Below are 14,044 nucleotides of genomic sequence, written 5' to 3' on the forward strand. Positions count from 1 at the left end.
CACAACAGATTTCTGGACTTCACCATTATTTATTTGGTATTCCTTTGTGCTGGCTCCTATAACTGCTGCTGCTTTGTCAGTCAAAATGGACGGTGCGGTTACCTCATCCCCTCTGCTTGCTCAGAGGCTTCCAATTCCACTTTTTGTTCTTTTGGATTACAGGACATTTCCTCTTCATACACATTCATCTCTCCACTGCCTTCAGTTCTTACTGTTTCCTGGGATCTTTTGGAAGCTCTGCCTAAAGCCCCCCTACTCTCAATCTTTGGATAATCAAAACAGACAATGTACTTTACTCAGCTCAGCAGGCTATGGCTAGGTAAACTTCTCTTTTCATTCGTTTTCTTTTTAAAAACTCTCTTTTTCCCACTCTCTAAATCCTTTCTTCTTCCACCACTCCTAGTGGCCATTATGTGACACAGCATTCTCATTCAGCCAGAGACCGGGTTCTCTTTCAGACATTTTCTGCACAAACAGGCCTCCCCACTCCTGCATTTGTATTCCTCCACCTCTTTCATTCATTTCTGCAGAAGGATTTGCAGTCTGAGGAGCAACAACACAGTTTGTCTTCTCTTGCAGTGCATCAGACTTCCCTGTTTCTGGGAATTCCCTTGCTGTGCCACAAGAGGGAGCAAACTGCATTTTTGCTCTTTGGACTCCAAATAGTTCTGTGGAAATGAGCAAGAGCGACCGAGGAATACAAATGCAGAAGCGAGGGGACCCGTTTGTGCAGAAAACATCTAACTTCCTGTTTCTGCCTTCTCATGTTAACTCTTCATACGCATGCTCTTTCGAATACTACAGTTTCACTGTTGTTATGCTTGATTAGCTTTTCAATTCATTACCTTCAATAAATTCTAAACCTTGTTTCAGAAAAGATCTGGTTGTTTTGTGGTTACTGGTAGAGTATTAGAGGCACTTTGAGCTTGCTTGCACATGATCCAAGTCAAGACTCCTAAACCACATGTTCTTCTCCTTCTAACTGGGAAGTGTGTTAGTTTTCCAACCTAGCCAGGCTATGGAAGCAGGACGAGGTTTCCCCTGAGACTGAGCTTAATTTACACAACTTGGTTGTGGTTTTGTGTGAATATCTGAGCCCAAGTTAGAGAGTCCACAGAAGGATCCAAGTGAAAGGGAGCACATGTAGTAATGAGATCCATTCCCTCTTCCAGCATTTCAGCAGTATGGGATGGTCCACAGTATCAAATAGAAATTGCAGGAATGCATTTACTTCATCCATTTGATGATGCACATCATCTACCAGTACCACTAAAGCCATATCTATTTTAAAACTAGGTCTAAAGCCTGATTGAAAAGGGTCAAGGCTAAGGGAGGTCTCTTGCTATGGTGGGAGACCTCCCATCCCTGGGTTGGGAAGGATACATACCATTTCGTTTCAAGCTGTTCATCCATTTATCGAGTTCTTCCATCTCTATTTCCATTACAGAGGGAGTATCTTCTTCAAAAATAGGACTGAATAAAAAAAAATAGAAATACATTTTGGACATTGTTGTTAAAAACTATTTTCATTTAGTCTGATACTTTCAATATGGTTATGTCTGCCATATATTTAGAGTGAATCTAAGTGTTTGGCTGTTGGTGCTAGTTTTGGAAGAATGCATCAACTGTTATGCAGGCATTATAGAGCCAATCTGCTGCTCAGTGGAGCAGCAGGAGCAAAATGCGGGGAGAAAGCAGCACTACAAAATGGGGGGGGGACAGTATATTGAACCCACCGAATTCAGTGTATTTAGAAGGGTGTTAACTCTGTTTGGGATTGCACTGTTAGTCTCTCAATCTTTTTAAGATGCCTTGTCCAATAGATGAATGCAGACAAAAACAGCTAGTACAAACCACAGTCAACAAGCCAACTCTATAATCCAGTTTAGGGCTCACTAACAAATCATTTTTTGGACAATCTGAATCAAGTCCTTACAATACAGTGGAGTTTAATCAAGCTGCACTTTATAAATTGGTTTACCATGATGTGTAGAAACCACATGTATAATACTTGTCCCTCATACATACACCTTTTCTGCCTCTCCCTCTCACTGCAGCACAATGATCTCCACAAAATGCTACTCCTGGAAGATAGGGGATCTTGAGGATTGATACAGGGGAAGTCTGCAGTGGGAAGGGGGAACTGGTGGAAATTGCTACCTTAGCCTGAATCCAACCTGATATGTCTTTGGGGACACTAGCTCCACTGTAACTAGGGATGGGCACAAACTGGAAAAATGCAGTTCATGGTTCGGCCATGAACCACAAACCAAGCCATTAACTGAATCAAACCAGGAAGTCTGCTCACAAACCGAATTGATTTGTGGTTCGTGGCACTACAAACCCTGTTGAAATGGACTGTAGTCCCTTTAAACAGGGTTTGTAGAAAGCCCAATAAACAGCTGAGTGGGGGAGCAAGCTGTTGTTTTTGTAACATTTGCAGGGAACCACTCAGCTGTTTTTTGTGCTGTCTCCTGCAGTCTGTTGCCCAGCAAGGAGCTTTGTGCGCTCTTATGGACATAAATGGACTGTGTATAAAATGTGCAAAAGGGACTCTGATGTAAGGTGACCAGATTGTGATGCCAGACACGTGCCAGCAAGAGCCTGAGATAATGTGCCCATAGTTCCCTAGGTTGCCCCATTCCAGATGTATCTCGAGACACATGGAACACTCCAAAACAGCCATCTGCCATTGCTGTTTAAACTAAGGACTCCCGAAGTGATCAAAAAAGTCCTTTTTCATCACATAGGTAGTACCCCCTGCATTGAAGGCACAAAAGACTCTTTCCTGCCCCTTCCACTCAACAAAGGACATGGCGTTCCTCATCCATTCCAGGAACTGGTTCTGCAGCCCTGAGACAAAGAACAAAATAGGTGCTAGCTGATGAGTCATCACAACCCTCGAGGTGTCTCTGTCACAAGTTCAGTTAGAATTCAACATTGACCAACCCCTTAAGTCCCTTTTCCCATTGCAGACGTGACTTTTGGAACGGACCACCAAGGGGTGGTCTCAAGGGAAGTGGCCAGCAAAGTCCTCCCCCCAGAGCCCCCATACAAAAGTGGGCACCCAGGAACGTGCTCTCTCTCTACGCTCTCTCTGTGCCCACTATATGTCCTTTCTAGCACTTTAGCCTTTTAGCTCTTGCTATCCTGAAACCCACCCTGCCTCTCTAAGATTCTTGGACTGCAGCCAGAGTCTTCCACGTGCTTCTGCTGGTTCAGAACACGATTTCCATTTCCTAGCATAATTCTAATTTCTTATTGGTCTCCCCTATTTTTCCACTGGGACGCATCATCTCATCAGACAGGCAACTATCACCCCCCAATGATCTCCTGCTCATGCGAACGTCTCTTGATGGTCTATCTAATTGTCTTAGAAGCTGTGTAACTGTGTGTGTGTGCTTGTGTATTGTTTGTTTGTGAAGAATCTCCAGTAAAATGAAACCATTTTTATACTGAAGCCAGCCTCCGTGTCTATTTCTGGTATCTTTGGAAGAAGCGGGACCTCTGTATATACAGGTGTTTGTTCCCTTATTGGCTATTGCTATTTTATAATATCTCATATTCCCCAATATTGATAATAACTCAGAGTAATTTGGCTAGCAAGTCTCTTTAAGTTTAAAGGGACTGCACAAGACTGCCTGAAAGAGCTGAGCTGCAGGGAGAAGGCTGCTCCCCTCCACTCAGCAATTTTTGCAGTTTTTGCAGGGAACAGAAAGCAGGAGTTTAAAGGCACTTGGAGTCCTTTTAAATCACTGTTTTCTGCTCTATCCACAAATCACCAGGAACCACCACGGACTGCTTTAAAAGTTCGTGGAAGTTCATGACAGTAGACCAGTCATTAACTTCTCTTCATGAATCACAAAATTCTTGATGAATCTTGCTTCATGGTTCGGTTCATGCCCATCCCTAATTGTAATTCATTTGCCATCCCTCCTTATCATGGTTTCTTGAAATTTAGTGTTAGAGATCCACTGAAGTCAAACTAAGTAGGTCAGCTAAAGAAGCAGAGTGGTATAGTGGTTAAGTGTAGTGAACTCTAATCTAGAGAACCAGGTTTGATTCCCCAGTCCTCCACATGAAACTTGCTGGGTGACCTTAGGCTAGCCACTGTTCTCTCATACCTCTGTCAGTCCCACTTACCTCACATGGTGCCTGTTGTGGGGGAGAGAAAGGGAATGTGATTGTAAGTCACTTTGAGACTCCTTAAGGTAGAGAAAAGCGGGGTATAAAAACTTCTTCTTCTAAGCTGGTATATTAATGAATATGCTTGGCCAAATGATCAGTGCAGAGCAGAAAGGATGTTCTTGTAGACATGAGACAAGTGATTACAGTACCATGAAGGAGTCTGATGGGTGCCCTATATGGAGGCTGCTCTTTCTGTATGCTTGGCTTACATCTCGTTCTGCTCCTTCTCCCCACCATCATGTGCACCTCTTTGTACCCCCTCTTTGTACACCTTACCTTCTAACCATAAAGACATAATCAAATGTAACACCCCCGCCCCAGTTGGATTGGGCATCTTCATACCACTATCACTTTTATCCTGAATAAATGGCTAACAAGTTGCCAGTCTTTCTTGACAGCAAGGCTTTGAAATTTTTCAGAGAGGTCAGGAAATAGCAAAAAAAGACCATCAGAACCACTAATCAGAAAGAATGCCTTGTTAAACCAGCATCATATCTGTTTGAGCAGAATAAGCAGCTGGAAACATGGAACAGATGAGAAACAATGATTCTGGTTACATACAGATGTATTCCCCAGCAAAGAACAAGGGAAGAGAAAGAACTAATGATTGTGATCAGCTGGCAGAATGGCTTCTAAGCAGCAGTGAGTTTTTCAGGTTTCCTTGTGGTTCCAAAAGCTCTTTGCGTGTGCTTAAAAGTCATGCAACAAAATGAAATCCTTTTCACATATGATTATTTTCCAGCTCCCTCCCCATTCCCTTCCCCAGGTATTATTATCTCATGCCACACAAGATAACGTACTGTAGCAAAACAGAAACACTAGAAAAAGATCAAACACTTCACTTCATCATGTCAAAAGACTTTGATGGTATCATGAGAAAGAAGAATAGAAGCAAAAATGAGGGAGAGAGAAAAGAAAAAATGGGAGGGGGGGGACACACATCTGAATGGAATCCAGGAAACAAAGAGGTTAGAAATTGAACCTCTTTAAATTACTGCTAGCAAGAGTGGCAATATCCTAAAATACAGGACACATGGCAATCTGGTAGTGCAGGTGGAGATTTAAACTTCACTGAACAAGCCCTCCCACTGCTTACTTGGAAAAAACGTGCTCCCTGCTGTTTGCCTATTAGTCTCGGAAGGAAGATTACGCAGGTCACCAACAGCATGTATTTATTTGAATTATGCACAATGATGTACGTCATTAAGGGTTTAGCACATACAGAGTACTAGTTAAAGTCAAGGAGAAAGAGTATATTGTTTGGAGATTCCTTTGGGGACAAAATGAGGGCCATGATCAAAACAAAATAGGGGCTTTTAGGTCCCATGGGTTTAAATAAGCAAATTAAGCATGTGCTATGCTGGGAACAAGTACATAGGAACATATTTGAAATCCAGGAATGTGCATTTTTTTGGTTCTTTTGATTATTGTGCATGATTTGGAAGACTATTTTCAAACCACGTTTTTTTGGTGGGGAAGGGAAAATGTCTCATTTTTATTTATTTGCTTTATGGCACTTTAATGCCTTTTTAAAACTACATTTTATGCAATTAATATGCATGACTCATCCTTAGCATCCTTAGCATTCTATGACCCTATTGTATGACTCACTCTCCTGCCCAACAGCAGCCACCCCACGGAAGCCGGTGTGGTGTATTTCAGGCTAGGATCTGGGAGACCCAGGTCTGAATTCCCATTCTGCCATAGAATCTTGATGTGTGACCACGGGCCAGTTGGACACTCTCAGCCTAATCCACAAGGTCTTTGCAAAGATAAAATGGATTAGAATGATGTAATCTGCTTGGTGTAGTGGTTAAGAGTGTGGACTCTAATCTGGGAGAACAAGGTTTGATTCCCCACTCCTCCATATGCAGCTGCTGGTGTGACCTTGGGTCAGTCATAAATTCTTTCAGAGCTGTTCTCTCAAGGTCAGTTCTCGAGAGAGCTCTCTCAACCCCATCTACCTCACAGAGTGTCTGTTGTGGAGAGGCCGGACTCTTTTTGTTGCAGGAACTCCTTTGCATATTAGGCAACACGCCCCTAATGTAGCCAATCCTCCAAGAGCTTACAGTAGCCCTTGTAAGAAGAGCTCTGTAAGCTCTTGGAGGACTGGCTACATTAGGGGTATGTCGCCTAATATGCAAAGGAGTTCCTGCTACAAAAAGAGCCCTGGAAGGGAAAGGGATTGTAAGCCACTCTGAGATGCCTTTGGGTACTGAAGGGCGGGGTATAAATACAATCTTTTCTTCTTCTTTTCTTCTTTGGGCCCACACTGTAGAGAAAGGCAAGGTATAAATGTAATAACAAATTAAAAATACAGTTGAAGATGGGGGGCTGATAAAATGTGGACTGGTGAGTGAGTGGGAAGGAGAAAAGGAAGCAGAGAAAGGTAAGGATATGGAGGTTGCTAGGAGGAGGGAAAGAAGTAATAGTGTTGGGAGGTGGATAGAGGAGAAAGTGAGCTGCTCCTTGCAAGTCTTTGCAGGTTCCCCACTGTGCAACTGAGCCCATCCCAATGGCTGGCATGTTGCAACTTGGCCAGTCTTTTGCCATGGAGAGGCTGTCAGGGGCAGGGAAAGAAGGAAAACTGAAGATGAGTGGGCTGACTGGTGGATGGGAAGGGGAGAAGGAGGCAGAAAAAGGGGGTAGGATATAGGGACTTTCAGGAAAGAGGAAATAGTTGGGGAGGGGGAAATGAGATGCTCGTCTCCCACTTGTTTCTATTTAATATGCAAATAATCCACAAAGAAATGCAACCTTTTAAATTAAATCACAGTTGTCTCACAATTCAGCAATATCTATGGACTGCATTATACTTTTAAAAAATACAAACTCCCTGCCAAACTGTTTTTGTCCAAGTATTGCTGGGAGGGAGCTAGTTAACTTGGGAATCCTTGGATCACATCATATCTGAATATCAATAATGTCTGAAACTGGGACAGTACAATTTTTAGAATGCCATCTTTATTTTTTTGTGATTTTAATTGATGTTAGAATTTTAATGTGGTCACTATTATAATTTGTTGTATTAATTCTTGTATTAATATGTTGTAGCCCGCCCTGGGACTATTCGTGGGGAGGGTGGGATAGAAAATCAATCAATCAATCAGTCTATCAGCAAGCTTCCAGTACACTTTCTGGTACCATTCCAAGTGATAGTTTTCATCTATACCTGCCCCAAGTTAGGGTCCACAGAACCCTTTCCCCATATAAACACTGGCTGCTTCAAGATCGGTGCAGGTTACCAGCTTTGTGGGCGCAGCACTTGCATCCCCTAGAAGCAGGATCTTTCCAGCTGTTGGACCCAGTACTGTGGAATGCTCTTTGCCCTCCTCACGGAGGCTCCCATGGCTTCATCACTTGGATCTTTTGGGAAGCAAATAAATCTATTGTTGTACTTTTGGGCTCTTGAGGGTAAAAGATTAAGGTCGCAGTGTTAGCTGCTGCTGTGTTAGTTTGTTTTATTGAGCTGACTGAATGTCAATTTTACCTTGGGATGCTAAATTATATCTATGCTGTAAATCACTTTGTGAACAATTGGTAAATTGCAGTGTACAAATAAATAAATTTGAAATCTATGGAATGTACGGTGTTTAACTGTGGCTGGATCTTAATCTAAGTTTCTTTGTATTTTTTTCTGTTTCTGTACCATTATGAGCATGTATCTAACATGAGCATGTTAGATGAGCTGTTGTGTTTTTCAGTCTTCTTCACTGTTTGCTTTAGTGAGATTGAACTTCTGCCCTCAGAATATGGAACACTGAAGATATGCATTAGGTTTCACCCAATCTGAATCGTTTACTTCTGACACTTCAGAAGAATTCTTTGATGTAAAATAATTTGGTCTGTATTGCTAATGTGGATGCAGGAGGGGAGGAACAGCACACCCCTCCTGCTCCTCCCTCCCTCCCGTATTTATTTATTTATTTTATTCGACTTCTATCTCACCCTCCCCTCATAGCAGGCGCAGGGCGGGTTACATCAGATCTGATAAATATACAATATACAAAAATTAACACAAGTAAAACAACAATAAAATACAGCCCTATCCTTTATCCGGTGCAGTTGTCATTAAAATTAAGACCTCACAGATGCCATCTCTGGTGTGCAGTTCTGACCCACTGAGGGGAGGCCCAGTAAGGAAGGAGGGATGTCCGTTGCCCTACTTAAATGACCGGCAGAAGAGCTCCATCTTGCAGGCCCTAAAAGGTCCTGCAGGGCCCTGATCTCATACGGGAGCTCATTCCACCAGGTAGGGGTCAGGGCTGAAAAAGGCCCTGGCCCTAGTCGAGGTGAGACGGGCATCCCTGGGGCCAGGGACCACAAGGAGATGTTGATTGAAAGTTTGTAAAGCCCTTCAGGGCTCATAGAGGAGAGGCGGTCTCAGAGATATGTGGGCCCCTGGCTGTATAGAGATTTAATGGTAAGCACCAACACCTTGAAGTGTATCCAGTACTCAATAGGCAGCCAGTGCAGTTCGTGCAGCATGGGATGATGTGGGCCACACAGGCAGAGACATCAGTACTTGTGCCACTGCATTCTGCACCAGCTGCAGCTTCCGGAGCAGAGTTAAGGGCATCCCCACGTAGAGAGAATTACAATAATATAATCTGGAAGTGACAATTGCATGGGTCACTGTAGCCAGATCCTGAGGAGTGAGATATGGTGCCAACTGCCTGATCTGTCTCAGATGGAAAAAAAGCAGATTTGGCAGTGGTGGCGACTTGGGCCTCCATAGTTAGTGAGGCATCCAGGAACACCCCCAGGCTCTTTACCATTGGCGCTAGCACCAATAGGGCTCCGTCAAAGGTTGGGAGCCCAATCCCTAATCCCAATCCCCTGCGACCCAGGTACAGGACCTCCGTCTTTGATGGATTCAGTTTCAGTCTGCTCTGTTGTAAGCCAACCAGCCACAGCTTGTAGTGTCCTGTCCAGATTTTCTGGGGCTGAGTCTGGGTGGCCCTCCATCAGTAGATAGAGCTGGGTGTCATCCATGTATTGATGACAACCCAGCCCTTACCTCCAAATATTCTGGGCGAGGGGGCGCATGTAGATATTAAACAACATTGGGGAGAGAATCAACAGGGGTTGGGAGTGGCAGTGTTCCCCTCTTTTGATGCCAGAGGGGAGGAGAAAACCAAAGAAGCTACCCTGGGGGGCCCGGGCTCCTACCCTGCAGACTGGTTAGAGGTTCCCCGGCAGCCAAAGGAGGGCACCTGGGAGGATGCAGCCAACATCCCCAATGACACTGGCCTGACTGTGAGGAAGAGGGATGGGAACGCACACACGGGGATGGGGAACAAGCCAATCCAATGGCCATTCTCTTCTGACGGGCAGGAGGGAGAGGCAGGATCAGGGCAGGAGGATTCAAAAGGGAGAAGAGACACCAACCTGGGAGGATTATTCTCTGTGCCTACGGAGGACAAGGAACGGGGGTGAGAGAGAGTGATCCCACCCCATCAACTCCTGAATAGGAGTGAGGAGAAGCCCCAGGGACCGGTGAGGTAACCATCCCTTGTGGCTTCAATATCTGAGGTTGAGCATCAGATCCTAGATGAATTTGGATCCTGGAGCCTACCCCTCAGCCAACGTCCTCCCCAAGCAACAGAGAGCATGAAAATGGAATGAATTCCACCACTTAATTACAGAGTCCTAATCATACAAAATCTGGGTGAGTGTGCTTGCAGAAGTTGCCCTTTATCCCAGATTGTTCAGGGTAAATCCCAATCATATCTTAATTCTCCCAAGGACAATTTAAGATGTGAAAAGGGTAGAACCCCTAACAGTTTAATGGATTGGGGGGGGGGATTAGAGTCATTGAATGTACACAGTTGGGCAGCATCCCCTCAACCCTAAATTTAACAAAAAATATAAAAAATATTTAAAAAATCCTTTCCCCATACTGTATTGTTCATACTGGAGGCTTTTTCATCATCTGCCAGCCAACCTAAGCAATTCAGGGCAACTACACTACACAGGGAGGGGGGAAATGCTGCTATCTATTCATCACACACTACTGCCCACCTGCTGTCAGTATTATCAATTATTACTGCACACTGTATTGCAAAATAATAATATTTTTGAACTAATTTTCCAATAATTGTATTCATTTTCTATTTTACAGATTATGTGATAGTCCATGTTTTTATATAACATCAAATGTTATTTTGAAACTTTAGATATAGCTTAGTGGCTGCTGTTGAACATTCATGGAAGGGATGACTATTTATCTCTGAATGCCTGACAGTGTTATAGTTTTATTCAAATGAGAGCAAACAAGAGCTTTTAAAAACATATCCTTGGTGATGAATATTGCTTGCAAACAGTTATGCAGAAGTGTGCACTAGAGAGATTATATTACCAAATGGGGATGAGGTTCCAGCAGTCTCATTCCTCAGGATGAGGCTCTTGAAAAAGACAAAAGCAATTAAATAAGAAGGTATTTATATATGAAATGGGTAGGAGGCAGAAGATGTAGAAATAATCAAAATAATCAGAAACAGAAATAAAAATAAAAGACAACCCACCAAAACAGAATAATTAACAAACAATAATGGGAGTGCTGTAAGCATACCAAGTTATTGATTTATAAATTTTAGAAGAATCCCTTTAAAATATGAAAAAAATGATGCCATAAGACAGACAACACAGATTTTGACTTATTGAGTGTCCTGGTAGACATAAGGTAGTCTATAACAATGTATACTTTGATGGCATTCAGATATGGGTCTGGCAGATAGATCATGTTACCTACTGAATATAATGCAATTTTGTAAAGTTTCAGAGACATCTATGGAAGTATTGGTTCTGTTCAGATCTTGGAATCTCCTCCAAAATTGAAGGACGGTTTTCCCATTCAACTTACTGCCATTTAAAAGCCAATTATCCTTGTCAAAGTTAATCCTCTTTTTCTGAAAGGATGGGAACCTCTTATGGCCCAATCCTCAGGCTGTTAATGTGGCACAAACCTTACTAAATTAGAGTGGCAGTGTAAAGTTCACATATCATTAATTCCCTTTGGACTGGAACTATATTTCAGCTGACTGTAATCAATGAAGAAATGCACAGATTTCTCATCGATGTCTCTTGATACACCTTGAAAATTAATAGCTTTGGAAGCAATCCCATCTCTCCATAATAATTTATTTTCCCCTCTAATTTTTTTTTTGCTACCTTCATTTTTGGTTCATTTGCACGAGGCTCTATCTTTACATATCCCGGGTTCATCTGTCCCCAGTGATCTTTCACACATGGAGTCCTAATCCTCTCTTTGTGACAACATAATCATTCCCACAGCCGCTAATTGTAACATTTCAAACAGGGGATTAAAACTTCAAGTTAGGAAATATGAAATTATGAGCTGATGAACTCCAGTGAGAAAAAATCTGGTTTTGAATACCAATCACCCGAAATGCTGCAAGAAAGAGCAGCAAAATACATCCCAATGTTTATTGCGAAAGCAAAGGGATAATAGGAGCTCTTTCATATGTTATGACTTGGATCCTGCGTAAACTTTTCAGTTTTTGGAAGGTACTTTATGAATTGTCCTCTTTCCCCCCCCACAGACTCCTGCTTTACTGCATGCTGTTTCTGGGGTCCACTGATGATCAGAGGCAGGGTTTAGGGAGGCAGGTCAAGCTGCTGAAGTAGGAGGTTTGCGTCCCTTCCACTGACAGAGGTGTCTTCCACAAACCAAAAACTTAGGTAGAACTCAAATCATTGTTTTAAAGTGTGTGGATACCTAAAGTACAAAGTGTGAATGTGTCAACCAGGTATTTTAAGACGTGTGAATCTTAAAGGGATAAAACTCATCTATCAATCAAATCTGTCTTATTGCCCACTAACACACCTGGGATTTGTATTCCAGAAGTCTGGGTTCTCAGCTTCTCTAGCCACTTGGCACAGTTATTGAATGGCTACTCATTGGTGGCATCATATACAATGCAGGCAGCATTGGGCTGTTCCCACAATTTATCTAGCATCTCAGAAAATAGTTCCTTTCTTGCTGAGTCAAAGATGAAAAGTTCCACACTATTGCTGGTTTCTGGAACAGGTACTGTCTTTACCAGCAGTCAATGTGTAATTTTTCTGGAAATGAACCCCATCATTGCAGAACATCTGGACCAAGGCACTCTTTCCCACTGCTGGATCACCTGCCACGATGCATTTGGCAGCCAGCTTCACCATGGTCTGCACTGACCTTCAAAATAAATGAGGACCGGACTTCCGCTCTATGGAACAGCGATGGCGGATGCTCTTCCCACAATGGTGAAGGGCGGTTCGCACACTGGTGGCTTGGAGGGGTGCCACCTCAAGTGACACCACCGCAGAGCCTTTGTGATAAGCTCCAGGCCAGAGGGCTTTTGAGGGGTAGCCTCTTCGATGGTGTAATGCCGGAGAATTGAGGCTCCCCTCCGCCCCGATGGTCCAGTCGCTGAGTGGCCTTCGGGCATAAGCTGGACTGACCGGGACAAGTGCCGGAGATCGAGCGGAATGGCATAAAACTGAGCGTGGTCAAAGAAACTGACCAAAAATGAATGAGTTCTGAATAAAACGGAGTAGTTTGAAAAACGATTCCCCCCGCAGTTGAAAACAGTGATTGCAAAGAGGGACACCTCTTGTGTGAATGAGCGGCTAACGGACACGAAGGGGGAGAGGGGAGGAAGTAAACCAAAAGTGTTTTGAGAGACTTATCTGAATCGCAAAGTCATTTGGGCTGCGGTCACACGCAACATTAGCCACGCAAGAGATACGGAAGACAAGCGGAGTTTCCGGTCGCGATCTCACCAGCACATCTGGGAAGCGTAGCGCTTCCGTGGCACAACTGAGGCTTCCTGCCGAAAAAGCGCAGCAAAAAACTAGTACCTTGGAGGTACTAGTTTCCAGAAACTGCGGGGCAAGGGCGGGCGTCTGATCGCGTTTCCGGTGGCATCCGGCGCCCGCCCATGTCCCCTTGCGGAAAAGGGGTTTTTTTTTCCCACGTCTCCGTGGATGCGCACACGCACCCAACGGAGCATGCGCATTCGTAGTGTACACAAAAAAAGAAAACCAGTTCGCCGCGCCGCGCGCTTCTTCATTGCGCGCAGGCGTGTGTTGTGATCGGCACCTCTCCCTTGCCATGGAACCTCCACAGTACCTCCACAGAACCTCCACAGTAGGTCTGATCGCTTTACTGCATGTTAGTTTGCCCCGGGGCAAACAGCCACACTTCTCCTCTGCAGTTTCCTGCCCGTGTGACAGGGGCCAAAGTTCAGTTATTGCAAAAGTTTTCCAGTGCTAATTTTAACATTTATGCATTTTTTCAATCACTATTGTAGAAGAAGAAGAGAAGAAGAGATTGGATTTATATCCTGCCCTTCACTTGGAGTCTCAGAGCGGCTTACAAACTCCTTTCCCTTCCCCTCCCTGAAAATGGGAAATGTAACCATTAAAACATTAAAGGACATTCCATTTGAAATTAGACAAAAGAGGAAAAATTACAAGGACTTAATTTCTTTTCTTCAAACTAATGGGATATCGTACAGATGGGCGGTTTCGGAGGGTGTCATCTTTAAGATCAACGATAGAAGAGATAGACGCCACTTTTAAAGCCAAAGAATTTTTGAGACGTCAGCTGGGGACAGATGAAGACTCCAAAGAGGAAGAATCGAAGTCGAGTGACTCTGCTACCTCGGGAACGGAAGAGGATTCTGCAGCAGAAAAGGGTGCAGGACCAGCCAGAGTGGTATACGATTTTAGAGACAAAAAGCCGAAGTAAAGGCAGAAGGACTTGGAAAATGGCCTTAAAAAAAAAATCTCTTTATCAAACACAGACACAAACAACCCCTCAGATTCATTTACTAGCAGCAGCAAGAAT

The 14,044-nt window shown here is 43.7% G+C and overlaps 1 pseudogene; it reads right to left on the minus strand.

The window, feature by feature from the left end:
* Positions 1 to 11,996: 11,996 nt before the first annotated feature.
* LOC107125556 lies at positions 11,997 to 12,375 on the minus strand (annotated as a pseudogene).
* Between the last annotated feature and the right edge of the window lie 1,669 nt (positions 12,376 to 14,044).

This window comes from Gekko japonicus, unplaced genomic scaffold (genome assembly GCF_001447785.1).
Source record: "Gekko japonicus isolate JY-2015 unplaced genomic scaffold, Gekko_japonicus_V1.1 scaffold1080, whole genome shotgun sequence".
Classification (NCBI taxonomy): domain Eukaryota; kingdom Metazoa; phylum Chordata; class Lepidosauria; order Squamata; family Gekkonidae; genus Gekko; species Gekko japonicus.